The sequence below is a fragment of the Aethalodelphis obliquidens genome, unplaced genomic scaffold (genome assembly GCF_003676395.1).
Source record: "Aethalodelphis obliquidens isolate GAN/ISIS:26980383/991018 unplaced genomic scaffold, ASM367639v1 scaffold3, whole genome shotgun sequence".
Taxonomy (NCBI): domain Eukaryota; kingdom Metazoa; phylum Chordata; class Mammalia; order Artiodactyla; family Delphinidae; genus Aethalodelphis; species Aethalodelphis obliquidens.
The window spans coordinates 8,405,635-8,433,162 of record NW_020837947.1 but is presented as its reverse complement, the minus strand read 5'-3'; the positions used below and the strand labels follow the sequence as shown (position 1 = coordinate 8,433,162).

Genomic DNA, 27,528 nt, shown 5'->3' with positions numbered 1-27,528 from the left:
CAGATCCATCCAGGGTCACATCTTGCATTTAGTTGTCACATTTCTTTTAGTTTTCTTTTAATTTGAAACATTGCCTCTGCCTTTGTTTTCATAACATTGACAAATTTTGACGAGTATGAATCAGTTGTGTTACAGCTTTCTCAACTTGCATTTGCTTGATTAGAATCAAGTTACACTTATTTGGCAGAAATACTGGATAATAACTGATGTTGTGTCCTTCTTAGTGCATCACTAAGGAGGCACAAAATTTTAGATAGTCCCACTTTTAGTGACGTTTATTTTGATCACGCGGTTACAGCAGAATTTGCCAGATTTCTCCTATGCTCTGGTTATTTTTGAATGAGTGCCAGATGTTATGCATACAATTTTTAGTGATAAATTGAGGTGCTGCATGATGGTATTTTCCTCCAGAGAAGATCTACTTTTGCTTTTGGCAGACAGCTGGGCTGGGGATAGATCACCTGATTTTTGTCAGAGATGGAGATGTTTCATAGCTGGGCTCCAGTCTTTTTAGAGCTGGTCTATTTTTGGTTTATCTTTCTTAGGGGTCCCAACTAAAAACCTAGAGTGTTTGCAGGGGCCCTTCAACCTGGGTGGACTCAGAAGTCCAAGTTTTATTCCTCAGCCCTTGAAGCAATCAAAAGCTCTGTTCAGCTTTTTAACCTGTCAGCTATTGCTTTTGCTTTCTGAATTGACAATTGCCTCAAGGAGAAAAGTGGTCCCGGATGTCGGGCTTACTTCTCTTGGCTTCTCACCTCTTTCATATCTTAGCTCTGAAGGTACTCACTGCCTTGGGAGATCTCTGAAATCTTCAAACCTGTTTTTGTTATATTCTGTCCAGGTTTTCTAAATTGTTCTTGGTATGAGTGCTGGCCCAGAAAAAACTCAGTTTTGCCAGAAGTGGAACTTTTATTACCATCATTTAAAAATGCTTATTGAGCTCACTTAAATTACACAGGCTGCCTGGGAAATCCAAGGTAAGTTCACCTTATGTAACAAATGCACTTAGAAAAGTAATAGTGCATAAAAAACAATGAAAAACTAGTATATGTAAGAAGACTGAGCTTCTGAAACTGGAAATTTAAGTGAAATCTTTTTCAGGGGTAGCAAAGCTCATTTTATTTGATGGCTACTACCTAACTAATAAATGCATATAAATAGTGATTTTGTCTGCATACTGGAATTGCATTTTACAAGTGTGGACTGTTCTTTTCTCATAAAGCAGAGAACCCACAATTACTCTATTATCAGATAAGAATATTTTCTTCTTCTAAACTTTAGCGGCATTAAGTTAACTGTGAGTCAGGAGAGAAAAAAAATAACCCTATTTTTTTGTGTTCTCTTAGGAGTACAGTGCCTCTACAGTATAAGATTCATAAAAGTTTAATTTGGATGTATAGTAAAACTGTTGGATTTTCCAGGAAAATCCCCTTTTAAAATACTTTTCATTGTCTGATCACCCAATGGAGAGTGTGGTCATGGAATGAACGTAATTTTTTTTTTTTTTAGTTTTCCTTCATCTCTTGTAGCTGATTATAGTCAATAACATTTTGCATTAACAATTCAGAAGGACAAAATGTGATTTTCCATTAGCATTCAGAGCCCTCCGCTGACATCATTCCCCAAGAATGTACTCCGCCACTAATGACAGGAGAAAGACAGGCAGTTGGCAGGGTTCAAACCTCAAGTCTAAAGAATGGACTGAAAACCTCATTTATATTTTTGCAATTTACTTTTGATTTCAGTTAAGAATACTAGACCCGCAACCTTCCTTACCAAAAATTTATTGACCAATTTTATTCCGTACCAGAAGAAGCAAGAACTCAAACTTTTTTTTTTAATGATACATTTATAAAATTGCTATAAAACAAAGTTATGGATTAGACTGTCTTGTTGGTAGATCAGTAACATTGATTCTATTATTTTTAAATCTGTTGAGGCTCAGAGCTTTATTACATAATTTCAGAATCTTTGGTCCCAAGGATTTAATGGTGGATGCGGTAGGCTCAGTTACCTGTGCTCCCTATACTTTAGTGCCCTGGACTCTTTCGCTAACATCACAGGTCCTCTGTCTATGTTCTCTGTGATGAAGCAGGTAACTTATACTGGTTCTTTTGTTAACCTTGCTCTGTAGATGGAATTGAATTCAATTGAATAAACCCTCTGAGGCCTCTTTCCCAGAATCTCAGAGGCTCTGCAAAGGGCTTCAGAGTTGAGCAGCCTGCAGCATCAACCTAACTGCTCTGCTTCCAGGCACTGCTGCATCTGCCTGATGCAGCCTCTTCGGTCTGAAAGAGTTAATGTGCTGACTTTAGCGCCCCGTTCCCAGGGAGTGTTTGGTGCAGTCTTAAGTAAGTATCAGAATATTTTAGCAGGTGGTTTACAGTGTCTCTCAACACTGGTTCTTCAGTCAGTAAACTCAATGAAGCTGATGAAAAGACACTGGTGAAATACGATGCCTCCTCGCACAAGGCTCCGGGGAGGATCGGGTTGTGGGTAATGCAGTCAACATCCACAATATTTCTAAACATCATAAAGAACGTGCTCCTACACCTGCTTATCTCCTAAACAGCACAGTGCTTCAAAGAACTAACCTCCTCCCCGCTTTCTAAGTGCAGTTATTTGTAAATGCTAGTTTTAGCTATTTAAACAGTATAATTTGAATTTTACAAAATGTCTTTCCATTTGTTTGCCTCCAGATGGACATACTTCAAGATTACTACCAAATTAAAACTCTCTCCATTGTTACTTCAGTTCTCAATGCTGGACATTGGCTAAATCCCTATCTGGGCTCCTCCTTCTGGTATTGCTGTGCGCCTTGGCACACTGTTCTGCAGTAAAACAAACTGAAGCAGTCTAAGCTCTGGAAAGGCAGGGACCCTGTCTGTCTTGTTCATCCTTGTATCTCGCAAACCCAGGAGCCCGATAAATGTTTGCTGAAGGAATGAATGAGTGAAGAAAAGATATTTATTAGTGGTCTCTGACAAATTCCAAACATATTATAGAGGTACAAATGGTTTTTTTTTAGGATTTATATTCTCCTCTTTGCTCACCCAGGCAGCAATTTAAAATATAAAATCAGTTTTGCTTAATTTGGAAGCTGTTGAAGCATAGCAATTCTGTTTTTTAAAAGTACTGTATTATATGTGGAACTAGAAAAATGGTACAGATGAACCGGTTTGCAGGGCAGAAATTGAGACACAGATGTAGAGAGCAAACGTATGGACACCAAGGGGGGAAAGTGGCTGGGGGGGATGGTGGTGTGATGAATTGGGAGATTGGGATTGACATGTATACACTGATGTGTATAAAATGGATAACTAATAAGAACCTGCTGTATAAAAAATAAATAAAATAAAATTCAAAAGAAACAAAAATAAAACAAAAAAAAGTACTATATGCTGGGGACTTCCCTGGTGGTCCACTGGGTAAGACTCCACACTCCCAGTGCAGGGGGTCTGGGTTCGATCCCTGGTAGGGGAACTAGATCCCGCATGCATGCCGCAACTAAGAAGTCCACATGCCGCAACTAAAAGATCCCGCATGCTGCAACGAAGACCCGGCTCAGCCAAAATAAATAAATAAATATTCTTAAAAAAGTACTATATGCTGCACCGAGTATGTCTTGGAACTTATGGAATAGTTTTAAGAGAACATGATATGAGGTTTACAGTCAATAAGCCATGTGTCAGGATTGTCAGACCACACTGTACACGCTGTGAGACTTTCCCACCTGGTGAGATTCATTACAGTTTATGGTTAATTATCAACTTAGAAACTCATAAACCACCTTTAATTAAATTACATTTTCAACCAAAGCAAGTTACAGGACATGAAAGCATTGTAGGAATTATATATATTTTATAATAATCACACTAAATAACTGATCAATTAAAATAGATAACTTATTTAAACTTGAAGCATTCATACTTCATTGATTTTTATTATGTGATGCTATTTTAATATTGTAATATTTGCTTTGGCCAATAGTACCTGAAAATAAATCCATGACTATGTTCTTAAAATCTATCAATAGATATCTCCTAAATTTCTGAATAAAAAGGAATAGATTGTTTTTATATAATTTTATAATATTGTTTTTACCATTCACCAAAGTAAATAAGACACAATTTTGTTATAGTCATTTTAATTATAAATAAGACAGATTTGGGGCATTTTTTCCTCCGGGGGCTTGAACTCTTATCCACACTTCTACCTGAACACTTTACGTAGCAGGTGGCTAAGGAGGGCAGATGGGGTCAGTGACGACCATATTCCCCTCAGCACCGTGTTTATGGCCCACACTCCCTCCAGCCGCTGTTCTTTGGGGGCTGGGAGGCTGGCAGGCATGGCTAGGGTTTGGCAGCAGTCCCTAATTCAGTGGCTCCAATTCTATTTTTTCTGTTAACATTGGGAAGTATATTCTGGGTCAAATGAGCATAAAGAAACCACCATTTAGGAAAGAACCCAGAGAAGAAACAATGCTTAGAGGTTTTCAACTTTTTGTTTTTGTTTTTTTTTTGCGGTACGCGGGCCTCTCACTGTTGTGGCCTCTCCCGTTGCGGAGCGCAGGCTCAGCGGCCATAGCTCACGGGCCCAGCCGCTCCGCGGCATGTGGGATCTTCCCGGACCGGGGCACGAACCCGTGTCTCCTGCATCGGCAGGCGGACTCCCAACCACTGTGCCACCAGGGAAGCCCTGATATATCTTTTTTTAAGCAATGTCAGTTCTCTCTCGAAAGTCAGCATATAAACAGAATTTCTAGAGGCAAGCTTCCTATTTGCTAATTCACTTAGATGGTAGTTGTAGAGCTGATTGTCCTTTCCCAGCTTAGTAGGAGGGGCCTCTGGAGCCAGCCTGCTGGGTGTGAATCCTGGCCCTGCCTCTGAATAGTTATGTGACCTTGGGACAAATTACTCGGCTTCAGTGGTCTTAGCTCCCCCTGTATCCGGGGGGATAATGACAGTGCTCACTGCATCTGGGGCAGCTGGGGGCTGCAGCGCCACCTGAGCGCAGGGAGCTTAGCATGGCTCTGCGTCTTGTACACTTAGCTGGTCTCTCCACGCTGACAAAGCCTCACATGCTTTGGGCTTCTTTTTTTTTTCCTGGGCACTTGGCACCCTTAAATGTCTGTTACAGATGTCTATGACTGCAGCAGCCAGGAGTCTTACCACATTTGATGCTGTGGCTGGAGTCCCATTGCACTGCTCGTCCAAGCCCTGCAAAAAAGGTTCCTTGGAGGATGTTCAGGAGGCTTGAGGGAGATGACATCGGTACTGACTTTAAAAGTGGGCATTTGAGGGCTTCCCTGGTGGTGCAGTGGTTGGGACTCCGCCTGCCGATGCAGGGGACGCGGGTTCGTGCCCCGGTCCGGGAGGATCCCACATGCCGCGGAGCGGCTGGGCCCGTGAGCCACGGCCGCTGAGCCTGCGCGTCCGGAGCCTGTGCTCCGCGGTGGGAAAGGCCACAACAGTGAGAGGCCCGCGTACCGCAAAAAAAAAAAAAGTGGTCATTTGAGGGAGGGTCACAAATGAAAATGGTGGAGGATTTTTGACACAATCTTTTACATCCATCACTGCCTGTGAGAAGTGAACAAGAGTGAGCATGATGCCGTCATTCACAGTATTCAGGAATTTGGAAGAGACTTTACATAGATCTAGTTGAGGCCCTCACTCGACAAATGAAGAAAGTGAAATGAGAGAACGGAAGGGCTTTCCCCCTTCCACAGCCGCCAGGCAGGGGCCAGGACAAGAGTGCAGTGCTCCTGACGGGGCTTCACGCTGCTCATTTACTCAACAGACAGCCACTGAGCACCCCCTTGCTGTGTGCAAGGCTGTGTGGGAGAGCAACTTGGGATAGCACAGGGAGCAACCACTGACCTGGTGCTTACATCCAGTATTTTCTACGTTATAAAGGGTCAAGTTCTTGCATAGTAATTGAACTTGGAAAAAGAAAAGCCATCATATGAATCTGAAAAAATATGAAAAGTAAAACAACAAGGGTTTCTAATATCGTACATACACAAAATTCTCCTGGAGTGGACTTGCTGGTGGCAATCACTATGCCATCAGTAACAACATGACAGTAGGCATGTCAATTATTAGTGCAGTCCAGACCATAGGTCTGTTTTCTATTATTTGTTTTTGTTTTTAGACAGTTTATGAAAGTAATCCCTGAAGTTTTAGGAATTTTGACAATTAACTCATCTGACTTTAAAGTCCTCTCTTCCACTAAGAATGTTTATTGAGCATATTAGTTTCCTACTGCTGCCATAACAAATGACCACTTTGTGACTTTGGAACAGCACATGTTTACTGTCTTACGGTTCTGGAGGTCAGAAGCCCGAAATTAGCTTCAGTTGGCTAAAACTGAGGTGTCAGCAGGGCTGGTTCCTTCTGGAGGCTCCAGAGGAGAATATATTTCCCTGCTTTTTCCAGCTTTTAGAGGCTGCCCACAATCCCTGGCTTGTGGCTGCATATCACTACAACCTCTGCTGCCACTGTCACATCACCTTCTCTGACTCTGACCCACCTGCTTTCCTCTGATAAGGACCCTTGTGATTACATTGGGCCCAACTAGATAATCCAGGTTCATCTCCCCATCTCAAGATCCTTAACTTAGTCACATCTACAAAGTCCTTTTTGCCATGAAAGGTAACATCTTTACAGTTTCTGGGGATTAGGATGTGGACATCTTCGGCGAACCATTATTCAGCTTATCACTTCCAGCATTTCTTTTTTGCGGGGAGGTGTGGTAGCAAAATTCTAATACACAACTATGCTGTGAATGATGAAATGTGGTACTATGTTAAATAAATCATAAAAAGAACTGCTGACAACTTATATCAGAAACTAATTAGTCACGTTTTGATATTTATTTTAGAGAATTAAGTATTTTTAAAGTATCCTATTATGACTGAATATTAACTTTTGGTCTAGAAATGTGAAAAATTCAGGTATGGTTTTCTTAGATGAAGTTGAGGTATATCTAGAGTCTGTATAAAGTGTGATTTTTACAAGTTTAATTAATTTTTTCGTTTTTTTTTTTTTTTTTTTTTTTTGCGGTACACGGGCCTCTCACTGTTGTGGCCTCTCCCGTTGCAGAGCACAGGCTCCGGACGCGCAGGCTCAGCGGCCATGGCTCACCAGCCCAGCCGCTCTGCGGCACGTGGGATCTTTCCGGACCGGGGCACGAACTCGTGTCCCCTGCATCGGCAGGCGGACTCTCAACCACTGCGCCACCAGGGAAGCCCAAGTTTAATTAATTTTAAATTAAGATGGAAGGCTGCCTAAAGGAATCCTACAATGATTTTTTTAGAAGCTAAATCCAACTTTCTGTTCTACTGTCCCATTTCTTCAGGTTTTCTGTCATATCATCTGTTCCTTTCACTGCCTCCTCTTCCTTCCTCCTGTCCATTAACTGCATTCTACAACTATCACCCTGTGAGAATTTCTCTCCTCTTTCACTCTCCAAGATCTCATTCATTCTTTCACTTTCAGTTACCACCTTTATGAGATGGTGCCCCCAAACCAGTCCAGTTTCCCTGTGGCCCAAACTCTTGTCACCCCAACAGCTTATTTGCATACGTCCACGAGGATGTTTCCCCACAACCTGAACAGGTTCCAAATCACAGCCGCCCTGTTCCTTCCCTGCAAACCAGCAGTTCCTTTCAGTCCTGTTTCTGTCACAGGCACTTCCACTATCTTCTCGTCTTTCACTGTCTCTACTCAGAAGCAGGGTAGGCTCCCAAAGGCTGTTCCTATGTCTTTTGATACTAGAGTGGGAGCTACATGAGGGCAGGCCTCTGGTCTGTTTTGATCCCTGCTGGAACCTCAGTGTCTAGAATAGTAGTTCCTAGCACACAGCAAGCATGCAGTGTGTATTTATTGCACAAGCGGCTGTGGCTCAATCTGTTGGTGACATATTTTTGCTTTGGCACACAAATTTTAAAAATCTATTTCAAGAGATAATAAGAAAAAATATCTGTGGATCATTTTTGAAACTACAAAGCCATTTGACATTTACCTATTTTATTTTTTACAGAAATCTTGTGATGAGGCTGAGGGAATATATTGTTAAATCTCCATTTTAGAAATGTGAAAACTGAGACTCAGTGAGCAATTAATTAGTCCAATTTCTTCACCTGAATTTGATTTCATCTTCTCTTAAATTCTTAACTTACAGACTTTGCTTCATCTATAATCTCTCAGCTTTGTCTCTCATAACTGTCCCTTGCTTTCATTTTCCACGCTCTCAATACCTTACTATCTCTTGTCTGGACAACTGGGATTGTACCTTCCTGTTTCCAATAATACCGAAAATCTATTTTAAAGTTCTGCTAGAATTATCTTCAAAATACAAATCTGAGGTCATTCCTTTCTTAAAACTACTATTGCCCTCCCAGAAGATTTTATCCTTGACCAGACATCATAATACAGAAGCCAGAATGAAAGTTTCCACAATCCAGACTGAAGAGCAGAGAAAAATTAAGTTGGTATACACAATTTTCAATTGGCCTTCAGGGAGTAGGTAGTATGATTTCAATCTTTTGAAAGTACTATGTTATTTCTCAGCATAATTCTTTAAAAGAGGCACACTTCAAATACCATTCCCTCAGTAGTTTATAGTTTACAAGCTTACCTCAGGAAACAAGAAAAATCTCAGATAAACAACTTAACCTTATACCTAAAGCAACTAGAGAAAGGAGAACAAACAAAACCCAACGTTAGGAGAAGGAAAGAAATCATATAGATCAGAGCAGAAATAATTGAAATAGAGACAGGAAAAACAATAGAAAAGATCAGTGAAACTAAAAGCTGGTTCTTTGAAAAAAGTAAACAAAATTGATAAACCTTTAGCCAGACGCATCAAGAAGGGAGAGGAGCCAGATCAATAAAATTAGAAATGAAAAAGGAGAAGTTACGACCGACATGACAGAAATACAAAGGATCATAGGAGACTATTATGAACAACTATATGCCTAGAAAATGGACAACTTAGAAGAAACGGACAAATTCTTAGGAAGGTACAATCTCCCAAGACTGAACCAGGAAGAAACAGAAAATATTAATCGACCAGTTACCAGTAATGAAATTGAATCAGTAATTTAAAAACTCCCAACAAACAAAAGTCCAGGACCAGGTGGCTTCATGGGTGAATTCTACAAAACTAAACTCTTCTCTAAATGAGAAGAGTTAACACCTATCCTGAAACTATTCCAAAAATTTGCAGAGGAAGGAATACTTCCGAACTTTTTCTATGAGGCCAGCACCACTTTAATACCAAATCCAGACAAAGATATCACAAGTAGCATTCCCTTATATGTGTATAGAGGTATTAATGTAACAACAGCAAATACATCTGTCTATAAGATATAGTCAGTTTAGTTCTGGTGTGTCAGGCTAAAGGGAATAGTTCTTATTCAGTATTGTTCTTATATTAAAAATTAACATTCATCACACACACATGTGCTAGAATGGTCTTGGATGACCCATCAGGCTGAGCCACCTACTAAATAATAATTCCTAGACCTCGTGGAAATAAAACTCAAATGTTTTATTACTTCAGAGTCTGAAGTGAAGCTCTAGAGAAGCAGACGAACAGTAGCGGGGTCACAGCATTCCTTGATGCAACATTGGCACACCGCTGCTGAGTTCTCGCGATGTTACTGCCAAGGCCAGCGTGGCCTATCCTGTCTCCTCTGAACTCACTGGGTTCAGCTGTCAAGGAACTTCAGCTTTATAGGAGAGCCTTTTATTTAGCTTTACTATTTTATATTTAAAAACTCCATTCTCATTTTCTGATAGATTTTTTAAAAACAGATAACTGGATATAGTAGTTTGAAGATAAATATTGAGAACCCTCTTAACTAAATTGATTCAGTTCAGCATCGTGCAAAATCCTGTTATTTTGGTAAACTTTTAAACTTCTAAGGACTCTTCCTAAAAGGAATGAGAATAAAAGATGTGAAGTCACTACCTGATATTTTCTATTGATTACGGTGGCTTCGCTTACAATTCAGGGACCTGCTGAAACGCTGCTGGCTGCCAAAGTATTCAACTTTACCAGGGCAAGATCGCAAGCTGGCTGTATGTCTGCTTAGAAACTCAATGCTCTGTAAACGTGTGTTTGCATTTCCTTTGTGTTATGTTTAGAGAAAGATAAATGATTGTGCAATAGAACAAAAGAATCTATACAGGGTGGCAATGTCGAGAAGTTGACCTTCACGGCATTTAATGAATACACTTCACTCCTACACAGTGGTAGCAGAGTACTGAGCAAGCTGTACTTGAGGCAGGGCAGGCAGAACACAACTTCATTCTTCCCCCACTGGCTCGTTAAGCCCTCTCTGTGGACTTGTTTCTCCTTGCTTCTTGGATGAAATCTTGGGCAGCTTCTAGAGCTTTTCTGGTCATTCATTCATTTATTCATTCATTCATTTATTTATTTATTTATTTTGCGGTACGTGGGCCTCTCACTGTTGTGGCCTCTCCCGTTGCGGAGCACAGGCTCCGGACGCGCAGGCCCAGCGGCCATGGCTCACGGGCCCAGCCGCTCCGCGGCACGTGGGATCTTCCCGGACCGGGGCACGAACCCGTGTCCCCTGCACCGGCAGGCGGACTCTCAACCACTGCGCCACCAGGGAAGCCCTCTGGTCACTCTTAAGGCACTTAAACCTCCAGTTTAATAACTGAGTCTAACGCAGTGCAACGGTCAAAATCCAGACGCTCATCCAACCGGAAGTGCCTCCCCTTCCGGGACTCAGCCAGCTTCAGGTCTGCTGGTCTGCAGCGGGGTGGCAGAGGCCCGGGGGTGGTGTGTCGGGCCCCTCCTCCTTTTCTCCCTCAGTCTCCCCAGCTTGCTGTGAACGCCTGTTTCTCTCCCCTCCGAGCCCGGGCCAGGGAGAGAGAGACCCCCCCAAGGTGGGCAGCTGTGCTCTGCCATCAGGGCCCTCTGGACGGCGGATGTGAGGGCTTGACTCTTGCACTCACACTGCCTGAAGAAGCGGGCTCTGCCATCGGCTGCTGGGGTGGCTTTGAGGGCCTGCCAGCCAGACGCTCACGTCACCGAGCTGTTGGTCGGTGGGGCGGGCGGGAACAAGGGGCATGCTAGGTCCTGCCCTAGAATGTCCTGAGGGGCGTCTGAATGCTCCTGTCCAGCAGCATGTCACTCATGACATGCTGTGTAAATCCGTTCTTTATTATTTGGTGATACTTCTTAAAGTCTGCTATAAACCCTTCAATGGCAATTAACTCCAGCTCCAGGGATTGTAGGTCAAACTCCTGAGTGGTCTCTGGGAAGCCTCTTTCCCACCTAGAAACTGCACAGCACTCCAGTCACCCCCAAAGGACCCCCACTCTGGGGTACTTGGCTCCCTGCAGCTCCTCGGGGCACTGCTCCAAGCGCCCCTGCTCCCCAGGCAGTACCCTGCACCTCCTGCCTCTTTCTCAGCGGCCTCAGCGCAACCCCTGAGAACGGAGTCCAGTTTACCACCCTGTGGCATGACTGCATTACAGAGAACACAGAAACTCAACCAAGAGGCAGTTAATAAGTTTACCTTTAAAGCACTGAGTAACTTAAGTTTTATCCAACAAGGTAACTAACAAAAATGAGTCACTGATTAACTTAATTGCCAAAATTACTTTTGAAACGAGTTTTTTTTAAGGTGATGTTAGTAACAGCATCCTAAAGAGTGTATCTTATTGATTCATCTTATTAAAAAAGTGATCAGATACTAGAAATTTAGGAAAAACCAAAGTCATAGGAAAGCATGAAAATTGGTTGACACAAAAATATTACTAGGTATGTGAAAAAGTAAACAAGGCGTTGGTCATTTGGGCAAGCACTGTTCATACACTACAAGTGTGAATGTATGAGTTGAGGTGAATTATAAGAATGGGTACCGGCAAACCAAGGGGTCAGAAAAATATGGAAAACAATTAAATGAAGTGAGCTTGATGTAATAGCTTTGTTGAAGTTTAAGCCAGACGAATGTTGGCTAACCCTTCCTTGGTTTTGTTCACGTGGTGGACATTTGTCGATGCCCACGATGTGGATCCGAAAATTCAAATGTAAAGCATATCTCGGTCTTCAGGGAGCTCACAGTCTAGTGGTAGAAACTGGCTGATGAACAGTGATAACACCACGTGATGGGGGCTGAATCTGAGGTAACATAGTGCCAGCAATGGACCTTCGGCCCTGAGACTGAGCAGGCCATGCTCAGTCTGCCAGGATGACAGGGACGCCACTGGAGAATGCTTGAGGGCAACACTGCTGACCTCAGAGAGTCCATTCTCATGGCATCGCTGTGCCCACTGCTGGGGAGAATGGCCACTGACCAACTGATCCCTGTGACTACACGTGACACTTATCCAGAGCAGCCGGCCCCTGGCCCCAGTTCCTGTGATGGTGGAATATTCCGGTGGAATACAGGAGACACCACAATTGCTCAAGTGGCTTCATTCTTGGCTGGGGGTAACTGAGCTGACAACAGTGATAGTGATCTGTTAGCTGTGCTTAGACAAAGAGCCAGTGAGATTTTCCAAGGCATAAAGACCCAGCAGGTTGGCCTGCTTCCTTGGCCAGGGTGGTTCTGGATAAGAGGATCACTCCTGACATTGTGCTGTCTGCCTAAGGGTGTGCCTGTCTGCCCACTGGCCAACACATCATGCTGAATATGGGCCAACCCAGCAGGGAGTTAGAACAGTCAGTCTCCCACATGTAAGAATGAGAAGGACGCTTGTTTCCGACGTTCCAGGGAACACCCTGGACAGGACTGGCTACGTTAGTTTGCGGCTGCAATGCAAAATAAAAATGTGGCGCCCCTGTGCAAAAACTATTAAAAATTTCAAGGTAGTGACAACAGGGCATTAAATCAAGCTCGAGCCCCTATAAAAGCAACGGGACACAGGTGCCACAGCCATGACGCTGGCTCTGATCTTGTGACCTCTTTTCTTGCCTGGATCTGGACCTTACAGCCTCTAGTCTGTTCTGCAATGCCTCTTTAGAGTATGTCAAGGACTGGCATCTCAGTCCTCGTGAGTGAAATGGCACGAGATGCTGATGGAACAAGGAATGAGGCAGCTTTTGGATGCAGGAAGGTGAACTGAGGTAGAGGTCAACCTATCCAGGACTCCGCCTCTGCAGAATTGGCCTTTCAGAGATAGAGCTGGCTTTCCATGGAGACCACTGGGATCTTCAATCTGCGCTAAGGAAACCGGCCATAGCTAAGTGCTTAAGGCAGTGCAGTCAGTCCTGATGGAATGCCGAGTGGCAGATCAGAGCTGGAAATCACGGATCCACCACGTTATACAGCCGCAGCTATAAGGCCTGGATCTCAGACCCTGATCATGCTAGGGGAGGGCCTAATACTTACCTATTATGCAACTGATCAGATGCATGTCGTAACACAGGGCTGAGGTTTCTCTCCTGGAGTCTAATTCCAGCTCTGCTCAATCCCTGTCAGCTCCCCCAGATTGGGATGGAGAATGGGGAAACTCTCCACTTCACTACTCCTGTTTCTAAGTTTTTCTCCCGTAAGTACTATTCAGGCTGGTATGTGTGCTGCCAGAACGCTACAGTCCTAAGGCAGAGGCTTCATGAAGTGGGGACACTTTAGCTGAGTATTTAAGGATGAGAAGTTTGCTAAACAGGCAAATGGTGTGTGTGTATGTGTGTGCATAGGTGTGTATGTGTGTGTGTGGCAGTGGTTGGAGGAGGTTTATAGGCAAGAGGAACAACACGTGCAAAAGCAGAGAAGCAAACCAGAGGAAATAAAAATCAGGAAATCATTAGTAGTTTGATTTGGTGAGAACAAAGGGTTATGTGTGCGAGAGTCATGGGAAATGTGCCTGGAAAGATAGGAAGAGGCCAGATCACAGAGGCCCTGCATGTCCTATTAAGGAGTTTGGACTTTATACTTTGTATACTACGGTTAAGACAATGAAGGATTTTCAGGAGGAAAGTGACACAATCAGATCTAAAGTTCTGATGGATTGCCAGAGTAGAAGTGAGAGGACGCTAAGACTGGAGGCAGGTGGTTGCAATGGTCTAGAAGAAAATGACGGGAGAGGGAATGCTGTCGAGTTGAATGACTGCACATGTGATTAAGCCAAAGAGACCCTGAAGCCGCAGGACTGTGGAGCCACAAAACAGAACAGCCTGGATATTGGATTTATTTTTTTGTAAGGGAGATTCTCAGGAGAGTCACCATCCCAGGAACATCTGAACTGGGTTTTACATAAGAGTAACATAAAGTTTTATTGGGTTTAAGCCATTGAGATTTTTGGATTTCTTTTTAAGTATTTCAGCTTTTAGCCTATATTGCTGTATAGAAGTAAGGAAATCAATGGTGGGTAGTACCGTTAATTCAATATAGTGAAGACAGAAAGGAACCAATTCAGAAGATGATGATGAATTTGTTTAACTATGTCTTGCATTTGAGAGGCCGGTGTGAAAGCACAATGGAACTTGTGAAGAAACAGTTCTCTGTGAGTCACCTTAGTTTCTGTGCATCCTGAGAGCAAGTCATGGACTGCCCTCCGTTTCAGACTCTATCTTCTCAGGGGTGTTTAGATAGCAAATAACCTTTGAAGAAAACCTGAACGACTTTTTTTTTTTTTTTGATTTTTTTTTTTTTTTAATGTGGACTGTTCTGAATTTGTTACAATATTGCTTCTCTTTTATGGTTTGGGTTTTTGGCCGCAAGGCATGTGGGATCTTGGCTCCCCAAACAGGGATCAAACCTGCACCCCCTGCATTGGAAGGTGAAGTCCTAACCACTGAACTGCCAGGGAAGTCCCAAAACACTTGAACAACTTTTGAAGAAAATGATAGTGTCTCCCTCTGGAGCAAAGAGCAGGCATGCCTGCTGCCCACTATAGAAGACTGGAGTTCTCTAAGCTCACGTTCCTTTCCCATAAGGCCACTCACCGCATGTGCAAGTTCCATCTGGCCTTCATTTTGCCTTGTGGGAACTAGAGCTCCAGAACCAGCACAAAAACGCTGATATTCTGGGTACAACTCTTGCTGTGAGTAACATATCTCCCTATGTCTCCGACTCAGGAGTCTTATGTCAAAATTTACCAGCATCCATGAATCTCTGGCAGGCTAATTTGATAACTTGGAAGTAGTTCATAGTTCTGGACAGAGCTATCTAGAAATGGTTAGTGATATAGATTTGGAGCTTAGGCCCGAGGTCTCATCAGAGTGTAGGTGGGTTGAAGTCGTGGGTGTTGATGAGATTACCTGGGATTTGGGGAGTAGAAGCACTAAGTGAGAGATGAGAGAGAAGAGAACCTTGAAGAACACTGACTACTAGCAGAGAAAGGAAGGGAGAAGCGCACATGGGACAGACCAAGACAGAGACACATGAGAATTAGTTTCAGCTTCACAGAGGAGGGCTTAGGAATGTTAATTATTGTGAAAGTCAGTAAGATAAGCAAGTCTGTATCTGAAACTTGAGAAATCACTGGAGACTTTAGGATGACCAATTTCAGGGGAGTGATGAAGACAAAATCCAGATTGCCATGGGTTTGAAAACAGTAGGAGGTAAGAATGCGAGGACAAGTGCAGTCCCTGTTTCAAGAAGTAGGTGTGAAGGAAAGAGAGAGGATTGATTATACCAATGAGGTGTCTAAGGTTTGGAAAAGTGTCTCTGATATGATTTTATATACATATATATATAAAATACACACACACACACACACACACACACACACACACACACACACACACACACACACGGCTATACCTTATACTTATATCCAAGCTTTTCCAGCCTGGCTCTAATTTACTTTTCTTTTTTCTTTTTTTTGGCGTGGCTTGCAGGATCTTAGTTCCCTGACCAGGGATTTGAACCTGCGTTCTCGGCAGTGAAAGCACGGAGTCCTAACCACTGGACAGCCAAGGAATTCCCTCCAATTTCCTTTTCTAAACCAATTTCATACTGGTTTCCACCATGAAATGTTAGTGTAAGTCTAGTAGGCTTACTATCCCCATACTTCCTTCCCAAGTATTTTGCTTATTCCTACCTTAATGCCAATACAAACCCTAACCATTGTTCAAGGCCCTGTTAAAATCTCCCCCTCTTCATTAAAGGTTTCCCTGTTTCTCTGCAGTCCACATTGACCTCTCCTCCCACTAGCACTGCAGGCTCTGGTCTCTCTCTCTCTTCTGGCATTTCGTATTTCCAGATGTGTCTCATACCTTATAGTCCAAATAGATGGGAGGCAGCTCCGTATAGGGAGTTGAGAGCCTGGGCTTGAGGATCAGGCAGAACTGGAATCAGGTACTGGCTCTGCTGTGAACGAGCAGGCCAGCCACAGGCAAGTCACCTAAGTTCTCACAGTCTCAGTTTCCTCTAATGTAAAATGGGAATTCTTATCTTATAGGACTGCTGTGATAATTAAATTGAGGCATGCAAAAAGGCTTGATATGGTGCCTGGCATATATTAAGTACGCAATTTTGTTCTCAAAGGTACTCATAAACCTTTGCTGAGTAAACATTAATTATTTATTATCAAGGACAATTTTTATAATTTTTGCTTTAAACAGCTATAAGACTTATACTGTATAAAGAATTTAAAAGTGGAAAAAGCAAAAAGAAGAAAATCATCTTCTACATGTCTCGATATTTATCCTTTCTCATCCTCTTTATTATTTTTTGAGGATCCAACTTTCTATCTGGTATCATTTCCCTTCAGCCTGAAGAACTTCTGTTAGCATTTCTCGAAATGTAGGTTTCTTGGTGATAAATTCTGCCTTCTTTGGTCTAAAAATGTCTTTATTTCACCTTTATTCTTGAAGGGTATATATTTCCAGGTCATTTGTTTCTTTCACACTTTAAAGATGTTGGTCCATTCTCTTCTGGCCTGAATAGTTTCTGAGTTGAACTCATTTGTTAATCAAACCATTTTTCCCCAGTATGTAATGTGTCATTTTCCTCTTATGACTTTCAACATTTGCTATTTATTTTTGGCTTTCAACAGTCTGACTATGATGTGCCCTGGTGTGAAATTTTTCCTGTTTATTCTGCTTGGTGTTCACTGACAATCTGATATCTTTCACTTTTTTCTCTGTTCTTCACACTGAATAATTTCTATTGATTTCTCTTCAAGTATACTATTTATTCTGTCATCTCCATTTGTCTGATAAGTCCATCCAATAATTTAAAAACTTCAGAAATTGTATTTTTCAGTTCTAGAATGTCATTTTGTTCTTTCTTTAATCATTTCTACTTTTCTCCTGATATTTCTTAGGTTTTACTTACTGAAAGCATATTTTATTTTACTTCATTGAAGAAGACAGCAGTTTAAAATCACTGTCTTCTAGTCCCAGTATCTGGAACATCCTGGTGTTGGACTCAGTTGATTTTCTTTTACCTTGAGAATGTGTTCCATTCTCTTGGTTCTTTATATGACAAGTAGGTATCGACTGTATCCCAGTAATGATAAATATTAAATTGGGGAAATCCTGGATTCTTTTATTTTTCTCACATGATTGTTTCTTTTGTTTAAGCAGGCAACTATCTTGTCTGTGCTTGAATTGTAAAATCTATTTTTTGGGTGACAGTTCCAGTCTCAGTTCAGATATTTTGTCCTTAGATGAGCTGCTCAGTTTCGTTTATATATACATGGTTCAGAGGTCACTCAGATGTGAGTAGACACATTTGGTGGAACCCTTTCTTGCTCTTTCCCTTCCAAGATTCCTCTACTCTCTTCAATGGCCATGATTCTCTGGCCAAAGAGATTGCAGTTTTCAATTAGTACCTCCTCCAAGACCATGCACTACTCATAGACCACGTTTAACCCCAGAATAGAAGTCACAAAACAGGGAACTTACTTTGTGCAGCTCCCTCCTCTCCTACTCTGAGCTTGTCCTTTCCACCAAATTCTGTCTGCTCTGTTCACTCTCCAATTCATTGAAATAGTTGCTTTTTGTATTACGTCTAGGGCTTACAGTTGCTTTCTGTGGGGAGTTCTCCAGTCAGGTCTTATTCTGTCATTACTGGAGGTTGAGATTCCTATTTGCCTTTTAGCTTAAAGGTGATTTATTTCAAGAAGGTAAAAATACAACATCCAAATTACACTGACCTTGATGGGAGGGTAAAAAGCTGGGGCAGGGCTTCCCTCGTGGCGCAGTGGTTGAGAGTCCGCCTGCCGATGCAGGGGACGCGGGTTCGTGCCCTGGTCCGGGAAGATCCCACATGTCGTGGAGCGGCTGGGCCCGTGAGCCATGGCCGCTGAGCCTGCGTGTCCGGAGCCTGTGCTCCGCAATGGGAGAGGCCACAACAGTGAGAGGCCTGCGTACCGCAAAAAAAAAAAAAAAAAAAAAAAGCTGGGGCAATCTTTCTGGAAAGCAGTAAACATCAATATGTATTGAGCCTAAAGTTCTTCAAGGACCAACAGTAGGACATCATTAAACCAGTAATTGCACGTTAGGTACTGTTTGTAAAGAATACTGAATGAAGTGTGAAATGCAAAAGAGATTAAATGATAACAGCAGAAAATGAAACGATAGTCAACATGATCCCAATTTGGTGGAATTATAAACATACACATTCATGTTAAAAAAAAAAAAAGACTGGAAGAAAATATTATAGGTGATAACTCCTATTAGCTTTTGGTGGTGAGACTATAGGTGATCTTCTTCCTTTTTAGTAATGTTTAATAACTTCCAAATAGTCTCAATGAAATAAAATAATGGAATAAACAACAGCAAACTGGGGCTTCTCTGGTGGCGCAGTGGTTGGGAGTCCGCCTGCCAATGCGGGGTACGTGGGTTTGTGCCCCGGTCCGGGAGAATCCCACATGCCGCGGAGCGGCTGGGCCCGTGAGCCATGGCTGCTGGGCCTGTGCGTCCGGAACCTGTGCTCCACAGTGGGAGGGGCTGCAGCAGTGAGAGGTCCACGTACGCAAAAAAACAAACAAACAAACAAACAAACAAAAAAACCTCCCAGCTAACAAAAGTCCAGAACTGGATGGCTTCACAGGGGAATTCTACCAAACATATAAAGAAGAGCTTATACCTATCCCTCTCAAACTATTTCAAAATATTGAAGAGGAGGGAACATTCCCAAATTTATTCTATAAGGCCACCATTACTCTGATAATTAAAATCAGACAAAGACACAACAAAAAAAGAAAATTACAGGTCAATATCTGTGATGAATACAGATGCAAAAATCTTCAACAAAATATTAGCAAACAGAATTCAACAAGATTTAAAAAGGATCATATATCATGATTAAGTGGGATTTAATTCCAGGGATGCAAGGATGGTTCAATATCCACGAATCAATTAATCTGACACACCCTATGAACAAAATGAAGGATAAAAAGCACAGGATCATCTCAATAGATGCAGAAAAAGCATCTGGCAAAAGTCAACATTATAAAAATTCTTATCAAAGCTGGTATAGAGGGAACATATCTTAACATAATAAGGGCCATTTATGACAAATCCACAGCCAACATTATACTCAATGGTGAAAAGCTCAAACCTTTTCTTCTAAAATCAAGAATAAGACAAGGATATCCACTCTTGCCACTTCTATTTGACATATTATTGGAAGTCCTAGCCACAGCGCTCAGACAAGAAAAAGAAAAGTCATCCAGATTGGAAGGGAAGAAGTAAAACTGTCATGTATTTGCAGATGACATGATACCTTATATAGAAAACCCTGAAGTCTCCAAGTCTCCACCAAAAAACTATTAGAATTTAGTAAAGTTGCAGGATACAAAATTAATATACAGAAATCTGTTGCATTTCTGTACACTATAATGAACTATCAAAAAGAAAAAGCAATAAAATGATTCTGTTTAAAATTACATCAAAAAGAATAAAATACCTAGGAATAAACTTAACCAAGGAGGTGAAAGGCCTATACTCTGAAAACTACAAAACACTGATAAAGGAGACTGAAGATGATGCAAAAAAATGGAAAGATATCCCATGTTTATGTATTGGAAGAATTAATATTGTTAAGATGTCCATACTACCCAAAGCAATCTACAGATTTAATGCAATCCCTATCAAACTTTTCATAGAACTAGAACAAATAATCCTAAAATTTATATGGAACCAGAAAAGATCCTGAATAGACAAAGCAATCTTGAGAAAAAAGAACAAAGGTGGAGGTATCACATGCCCTGACTTCAGACTATACTACAAAGCAACAGTACTCAAAAAGTAATGGTACTGGCACAAAAACAGATACACAGATCAATGAAACAAAATAGAGAGCTCAGAAATAAACCCACACAATTATGGTCAATTAACTCATGACAAAGGAGGCAAGAATATACAGTGGAGAAAAGACAGTCTCTTCAATAACTGGTGCTGGGAAAACTGGAAAGTGAATGAAATTTGAACATTTTCTCACACCACATACAAAAATAAACTCAAAATGGATTAAAGACCTAAATGTATGACCTGAAACCACAGAAGAAAACACAGGCAGAACACTATTTAACATAACTCATAGCAATATCTTTCTGGATCTGTCTGCTCAGGCAAAGGAAACAAAAGCAAAAATAAACAAATAGGACCTAATTAAACTTAAAAGCCTTTACACAGCAAAGGAAATCATTGACAAAATGAAAGACAACCTACGGAAAGGGGGAAAATATGAAAATATTTGCAAATGGTATGACTGATGAGGCGTTAATATCCAAAATATACAAACAGCTCATAAAACTCAATATAGAAAAAACAAACAACCCAATTAAAGAACAGGCAGAAGACCTTAATAGGCATTTTTCCAAAGAAGACATACTGATGGCCAATAGACACATGAAAAGATGCTCAACAACACTAATAACCAGGGAAAAGCAAATCAAAACCATAATGAATATCACCTCACACCTGTCAGAATGACTTTTGTCAAAAAGACCACATATAACAAATGTTGGCAAGGATGTGAAGAAAAGGGAACCCTAGTGCACTGTTGATGGGAATGCAAGTTGGTGCAGCCATTATAGAAAACAGTATGGAGGTTCCTTAAAAAACTAAAAATAGAGCTACCATATGACCTAGCAATTCCAATCCTGGGTATATATATCCAAAAACCCCACAAAAACACTAATTTGAAAAGATACATGCACCCCAATGTTCATAGAGCATTATTTACAATAGCCAAGATATGAAAGCAACCTAAGTGTCCATCAACAGATGACTGAATAAAGAAGATCTGGTATATATATGATGGAGTATTATTCCGACACAAAAAAGAATGAAATTTTGCCATTTGCAACAACATGGATGGACCTGGAGGGTATTATGCTTAGTGAAATAAGTCAGACAGAGAAAGACAAATACTGTGTGTTACCACTTATATGTGGAATCTAAAAAATAAAACAAATGAATGAACATACCACAACAGAAACAGACCCACAGATATAGAGAACTAATCAGTGGTTACCAGTGTGGAGAAGAATGGGGAGGGGAGGGACAAGGTAGGGATAGGAAATTAAGAGGTATGAACTGCTATGCATAAAATAAATAAGCTACAAGGACATATTGTACAGCACAGGGGATATAGCTAATATTTTATAATAACTTTAAATGAATTACAATCTATAAAAATATTGAATCATTACATTGTACACCTGAAACTAATATAATATTGTAAATCAATTACACTTCAATAAAAAAGTCTATAGGGGCTTCCCTGGTGGCGCAGTGGTTGAGGGTCCACCTGCCGATGCAGGGGACACGGGTTTGTGCCCCGGTCCGGGAAGATCCCACATGCCGCGGAGCGGCTAGGCCCGTGAGCCATGGCCGCTGAGCCTGCACGTCCGGAGCCTGTGCTCCGCAACGGGAGAGGCCACAACAGTGAGAGGCCCGCATACCGCAAAAAAAAAAAAAGTCTGTAGATCTTGAAAGTGATAATAGAAAGTAAAATTTCAAGCCTCCTCTCACTTCCAATGAAAAGAATTTTTGCTAGTTTCATTTATAGGATAGGAATTGTCATGAGTTATTAATATATGTACCCTACTCAAGAGATGAGGGAGGTCTGGACAAGTATTCCTACATTTTTAGATTCCACAGACTCATAACTTTTAAAAAACAAGTTTAAGAATGCACATGTAGAGGGAAAAATCCCAAGCAACTACCCTCTGCTACCTTTATTTCAATTTCTTTCATCACCCCCTTCCCAAATATAATCTCAGAATTAAAGATCTTTAAACAAAAAACTCATAGCGTTGTCCTTATTTTTTGACGTTTGCCATGCTCAATGAAGAGTTTTTGTGGACTGAATCGAATTTTGAGATCCACAGGATTGGAAAGGTTCTCAAGTCTCTTTCTGTACTATGATTAGATGGTCTTCAACTCATTTTTAGGGCCTGAAATCCATACATAACCGATGTCCTGCCATAAATCATCAACTTTATTTGCTTGCTGAATTTTGATGGCTACGAAAATTCTTTCACCTTGAAATGCAGAAATTCTTCTGGTAGACTCACAGTGAACTCATGGTAGAATGGGTTAGAAACCATAATGTGGCAAGAAGGATTGACTTGTAAATAAATTGGTATTGTATCTCAGCCATCTCTAGGGTTTAAAACTTTAAGTTTTTCTTTATTTTTTTGGAATTTTAAAAATATTTACTATTCTGACAGTTGGAATTTCCTAATGGATTTAAGTATTTCCTAAATGACTAAGATATAGTCATATACCCTAAGTCAGCAAAGAATATTTGCAAAAAAAAATTCCACTTGTAGAAAATTAAAAGCAGTATGTTTGCTGGGTTTTTTCCCTATGTATATTTTGTTGTTTTGAAGGGGAAAGCTTTTTAGTTATTGGTTACTTATTGGGTGGTGGAAATCTGCTCTTCTGAAATTCTTTCATGGAACTCTTTATCCTAAGGTAGGTATATCTGAAGGAGCAACAATTCAACAGACTGAGAATATGGTGCTCTTTCTTTGTGCGACAGCAAAAACTAGTTTATCTATAGGAAGCCTCAATTACTGAACATATGTGGGGCAGAAAAAGTCTTTCATCTATCCAGGAAGACTGAAGAATAAATTATTGTGGACAGCAAAATTGTGCAGTTGTCTGATCTTCAATTTTTTTCTATAGAGCATTACACACTAAGAATCTTACATGGAATGCACTGAACATAATTTCCCTAATTTTTTGATGCTTCAAGGTCATCTTTATAAACATTAACTTTTTTATGCCAGCTGTATGGAGACATAACTTACATATAATAAAACTCATCCATTTAAAATGTACTACTTGGTGCAACTATGACCACTATTCAGAGCATTTTCATTACTTAATACCCATTAGCAGGCATTCCAGTTACACCCTCTACAGCCTCTGGCAACCACAAATTTACTTTCTGCCTCTAGGATTTGCCTATGCTGGACATTTCATAGAAAATAGAATGACATAATGTGACTTATGACTGGCTTCTTTCTGCAGTATAATTTACTTTCAAGCTTCATCCATGTTATAGCATATAAACAGCACTTCTTTCTTTTTATTGCCAAATAATATTGCATTGTTTGGATATACTACTTTTTGTTTATCTATTCATTGATGGATATTTAGATTCTTTCCATTTTTTGGCTTTTATGAAAAATGCTGCTATGGACATTCATGTACACATTTCTGTGTGGATATGTTTTTATTTCTCCTGGGTGGAGAAATGGAATACTTAGGAGTGGATTGCAGGGTCATACATAACTCTACGTTTAACACTTTAAGAAACTGCCAGACTGTTTTCCAAAGTGGCTGTACCATGTTACAATTCCAGCAGCAGTAAATGAGCTTTCCAATTTCTCTTTATCTTCATTATCTCCTGCTATTGTCTGGCTTTGATTTTAGCCACCTTAGTGGGTATGAAGTAGTATAATAATGTGATTTTGATTTGTATTGCCTTGTTGACTAATGACATTGAACCCCTTTCATGTGCTCATTGCCCATTTGTTTAAATTCTTTGGAAAAATGTCTAAGAGTTCTTTGTATATTTTAGATATAAGTTCCTTATTAGGTATACAGTTTGAACATGTTTTCTCCCATTCTGTGGTTTGTCTTTTTGCTTTCTTGATGGTGTCCTTTGAAGAACATTTAAAATTTTGATGAAATCAAATTTATCTATTTTTTCTTCTGTCATTTATGCTTTTGATGTCATATATAAGAAACCATTTTCTAACCCATGGTCACACAATTATACTCCTATGTTTTATTCCAAGAGTTTTAAAGTTTTAGCTTTTTACATTTAGGTCTTTGAGCTAAATCCATATGAGTTCATCCATTTTGAGCTAATTTTTGCATATGGTGTGAAGTAGGGGTCAAACTTCATTCTTTTACATGTGGATATCCAGTTGTCCCAGCACTACTTGTTAAAAAGACCATTCTTTCTCCATTGAATAGTTTTGAACACTTGTGAAAATGAATTGGCCATAAATGTATGGGTTTATTTTGACTCTCTGTTGATCTATACATCTATCTTTATCCCACAGTACACTGTTTTCACTACTGTAGCTTTGTAGTAAGTTTTGAAATTGGGAAGTGTGAGTCCTATGACTTTGCTCTTCTTTTTCAAGATTGTTTAGGTTTTTTTTTTGGTTCTCCTGAAATTCCATATGAATTGTAGGATAGGCTTTTCCATTTCTGAAAAAAAGACTGTTGGGATTTTGATTGGTATTGCACTGAATTTGCAGCTCACTTTGGGGAGCACTGCCATCTTTCCAATATTGTCTTCCAACATGAACATACAATGTCTTTCTATTTATTTAGGTCTTTAATTTCATCAGTTTTGTTGTTTTCATTATGTACGTTCTGCATCTCTTTGGTTAAGTTTATACTTCAGTATTTTATTCCTTTTGATGTTATTATAAATAAAATAGCTTTCTTAATTTCCTTTCAGATTGTTCATTGCTAGTGTATAGAAATACAATTGACTTTTGCATACTATTGATTTCATAGGCTGAAAACTTGCTGAACTCATTTATTAGTTCTAGTAGTCTTTTCGTAGATTCCTTAAAATTTCTGTACACAAGACCATGTCTTCTGCAATTATAGTTTTACTTTTCCTTTCCATCTGGATGCTAGATGCCTTTTATTTATTTTTTCCCGCCTAACTGCCACTGCCAGAACTTTCAGTACAATGTTGAATAGAAGCGGCAAGAGTAGACATTTTTGTCTTGTTCCTGATCTTACGGGGAAAAAGCATTCAGTCTTTCACATTACATTATGATGTTAGCTGTGGGGTTTTCCTAAATGCCTTTTATAGGGCTGAGGGAGGTCTCCTCTATTCCCAGTATTGTTGGCTGCTTTAATTAAAAAAATTGAATTTTGTCAAATGCTGTTTCTGCATCTATAGAGATGATCAGGTTTTGTTCTTTATCTTATTAATATGGTATATGACATCGATTGATTTTCAGATTTCACAACTTTGCATCCTCGGGATAAATCCCACTTGGTCATGATACATAATCCTTTTTTTTTTTTTTTGTGCGGTACGCGGGCATCTCACTGTTGTGGCCTCTCCTGTTGCGGAGCACAGGCTCCGGACGCACAGCCTCAGTGGCCATGGCTCACGGGCCCAGCCGCTCCGCGGCATGTGGGATCTTCCCGGACCAGGGCACGAACCCGCGTCCCCTGCATCGGCAGGCGGACTCTCAACCACTGCACCACCAGGGAAGCCCCATAATACTTTTTATATGTTGCTGGATTCAATTTGCTAGTATTTTGTTGAGGATTTTTGCAACTATGACTTTAAAGGATGTTGATCTGTAGTTTTCTTTTGACGTCTTTGGTATCAAGGTAAACTAGCCTCATACAATGAAATGGGAAGTATTCCCTCTTCTATGTTTTGAAGAGTTTGTGAGGGATTGGTATCACTTTTTCTTTAAATGCTTATTAGAATTCACCTGTAAAGCTATCCTAGCCTGGGTTTCTGTGAAAAGTTTTAAAAATTATTAGCTCAATCTTTTTCTTTGTTATCGGTATATTCAGGTTTCCTATTTCTTCTGAAGTCAGTTTTGGTAATCTGTGTCTTTCTAGGAATTTGTCCATTTCATCTAGGTTATTTAACTTTGTAGCACACAGTTGTTCATAATATTCTTATAATAATCCTTTCTATTACTGTAGAGTTGGTAGTGATATCCTCTCTTTCATTTGTAATTTTAGTAATTTGAGTCTTCTTGGTCAGTCTAGCTAAGGGTTGTCAATTTTGTTGATATTTGCAAAGAACCAACTTGTGGCTTTATTGATTCTATTGTTTTTCTATTCTCCGTTTATTTCTACTCCAACCTTTATTATTTTCTTCCTTCTGCTTCCTCTGAGTTTATATCACTCTTCATCATCTAATTTCCTAGGTGGAAGGTTAGGTTACTGACTTAAGATCTTTCTTCTTTTAAACAAAAGGAAATCCCTGGTGGTCCAGTGGTTAGGACTCCACGCTTTCACTGCTGAGGGTACAGGTTCAATCCCTGGTTGGGGAACTAAGAAACCGCAAGCTGCGTAGCATGGCCCAAAACAAACAAACAAACAAAAAAAGTAGGTGCATCCCATAAATTTTGGTAGATATATATATATATATATATTTTTTGTGTGTGTGTGTGTGTGTGTGTGTGTGTATGTGGTACGCGGGCCTCTCACTGTTGTGGCCTCTCCCGTTGCGGAGCACAGGCTCCGGACGCGCAGGCTCAGTGGCCATGGCTCACGGGGCCCAGCCGCTCCACGGCATGTGGGATCCTCCCGGACCGGGGCACGAACCCGTGTCCCCTGCATCGGCAGGCGGACTCTCAACCACTACACCACCAGGGAAGCCCTGGTAGTTATATTTTAGTTTTCATTCATCGCAAAATACTTCCTAATTTTCCTGTGATTTCTTCTTTGGCCTATTTATTTAGGGGTATGTGTAATTTCCATATTTGTGAATTTCCAAAATGTCCTTCTGTTATTGACTTCTAATTTAAATGTATTGTGGTTGGAGAACATACTTCGTATGACTTTAATATTTCAAATTTATTAAGGCTTATTTTATGGCCGAACATCATCTATCCTGGAGAATGTTCCAGGTACACCTGAAAAGAATATATATTCTGTTGGTGGGAGGAGTGCTCTATGGATGTGTAATCCTAGTTGGTTCATAATGTAGTTCCCATGTTCTATTTTTTTTGTTGACCTGCTGCCTAGTTGTTTGATCCATTACTGAAAGTGGGGTTTTGAAGTCCTCAACTGTTGTTTTCGAATTGTCTATTGCTCCCTTTAGTTCTGTCAGTTTTTGCTTCATTATTTTGGAGTTCTGTTGTTATATTCCTATGTGTTTATAATTGTTATGTCTTCCTGATAATTGATACTTTTATCATCATATAATACACTTCATTATCTCTTGTAACAATTTCTGACTTAAAGTCTATTTTGTCTGATATTAGTATAGCCACTCCAGTTCTCTTTTAGTTACTGTTTGCATGTCATATCTTTTTCTATCCTTTTACTTTCAACCCAATGGTTCTTTCAATCTAAATTATGTCTCTTATAGATAGTACAGTTAAATTGTTTTTTAAA

At 40.4% G+C, this 27,528-nt stretch overlaps 1 protein-coding gene across 3 annotated transcripts in view; it reads right to left on the bottom strand.

Annotated features, from left to right (window-relative positions):
• Positions 1–27,528, bottom strand: part of RSPH3 (radial spoke head 3) — a 96,341-nt gene that overhangs the window by 41,174 nt on the left and 27,639 nt on the right. The window contains exon 9 of one of the 3 annotated variants that reach the window (XR_003427809.1): positions 18,263–18,301. The exons of the other annotated variants lie outside the window; for them this stretch is intronic. The gene's annotated coding sequence lies outside the window, so the exon portion shown is untranslated. Of the gene's footprint in view, positions 1–18,262; positions 18,302–27,528 lie in introns of those variants that run through there. 3 annotated transcript variants of the gene reach the window in all.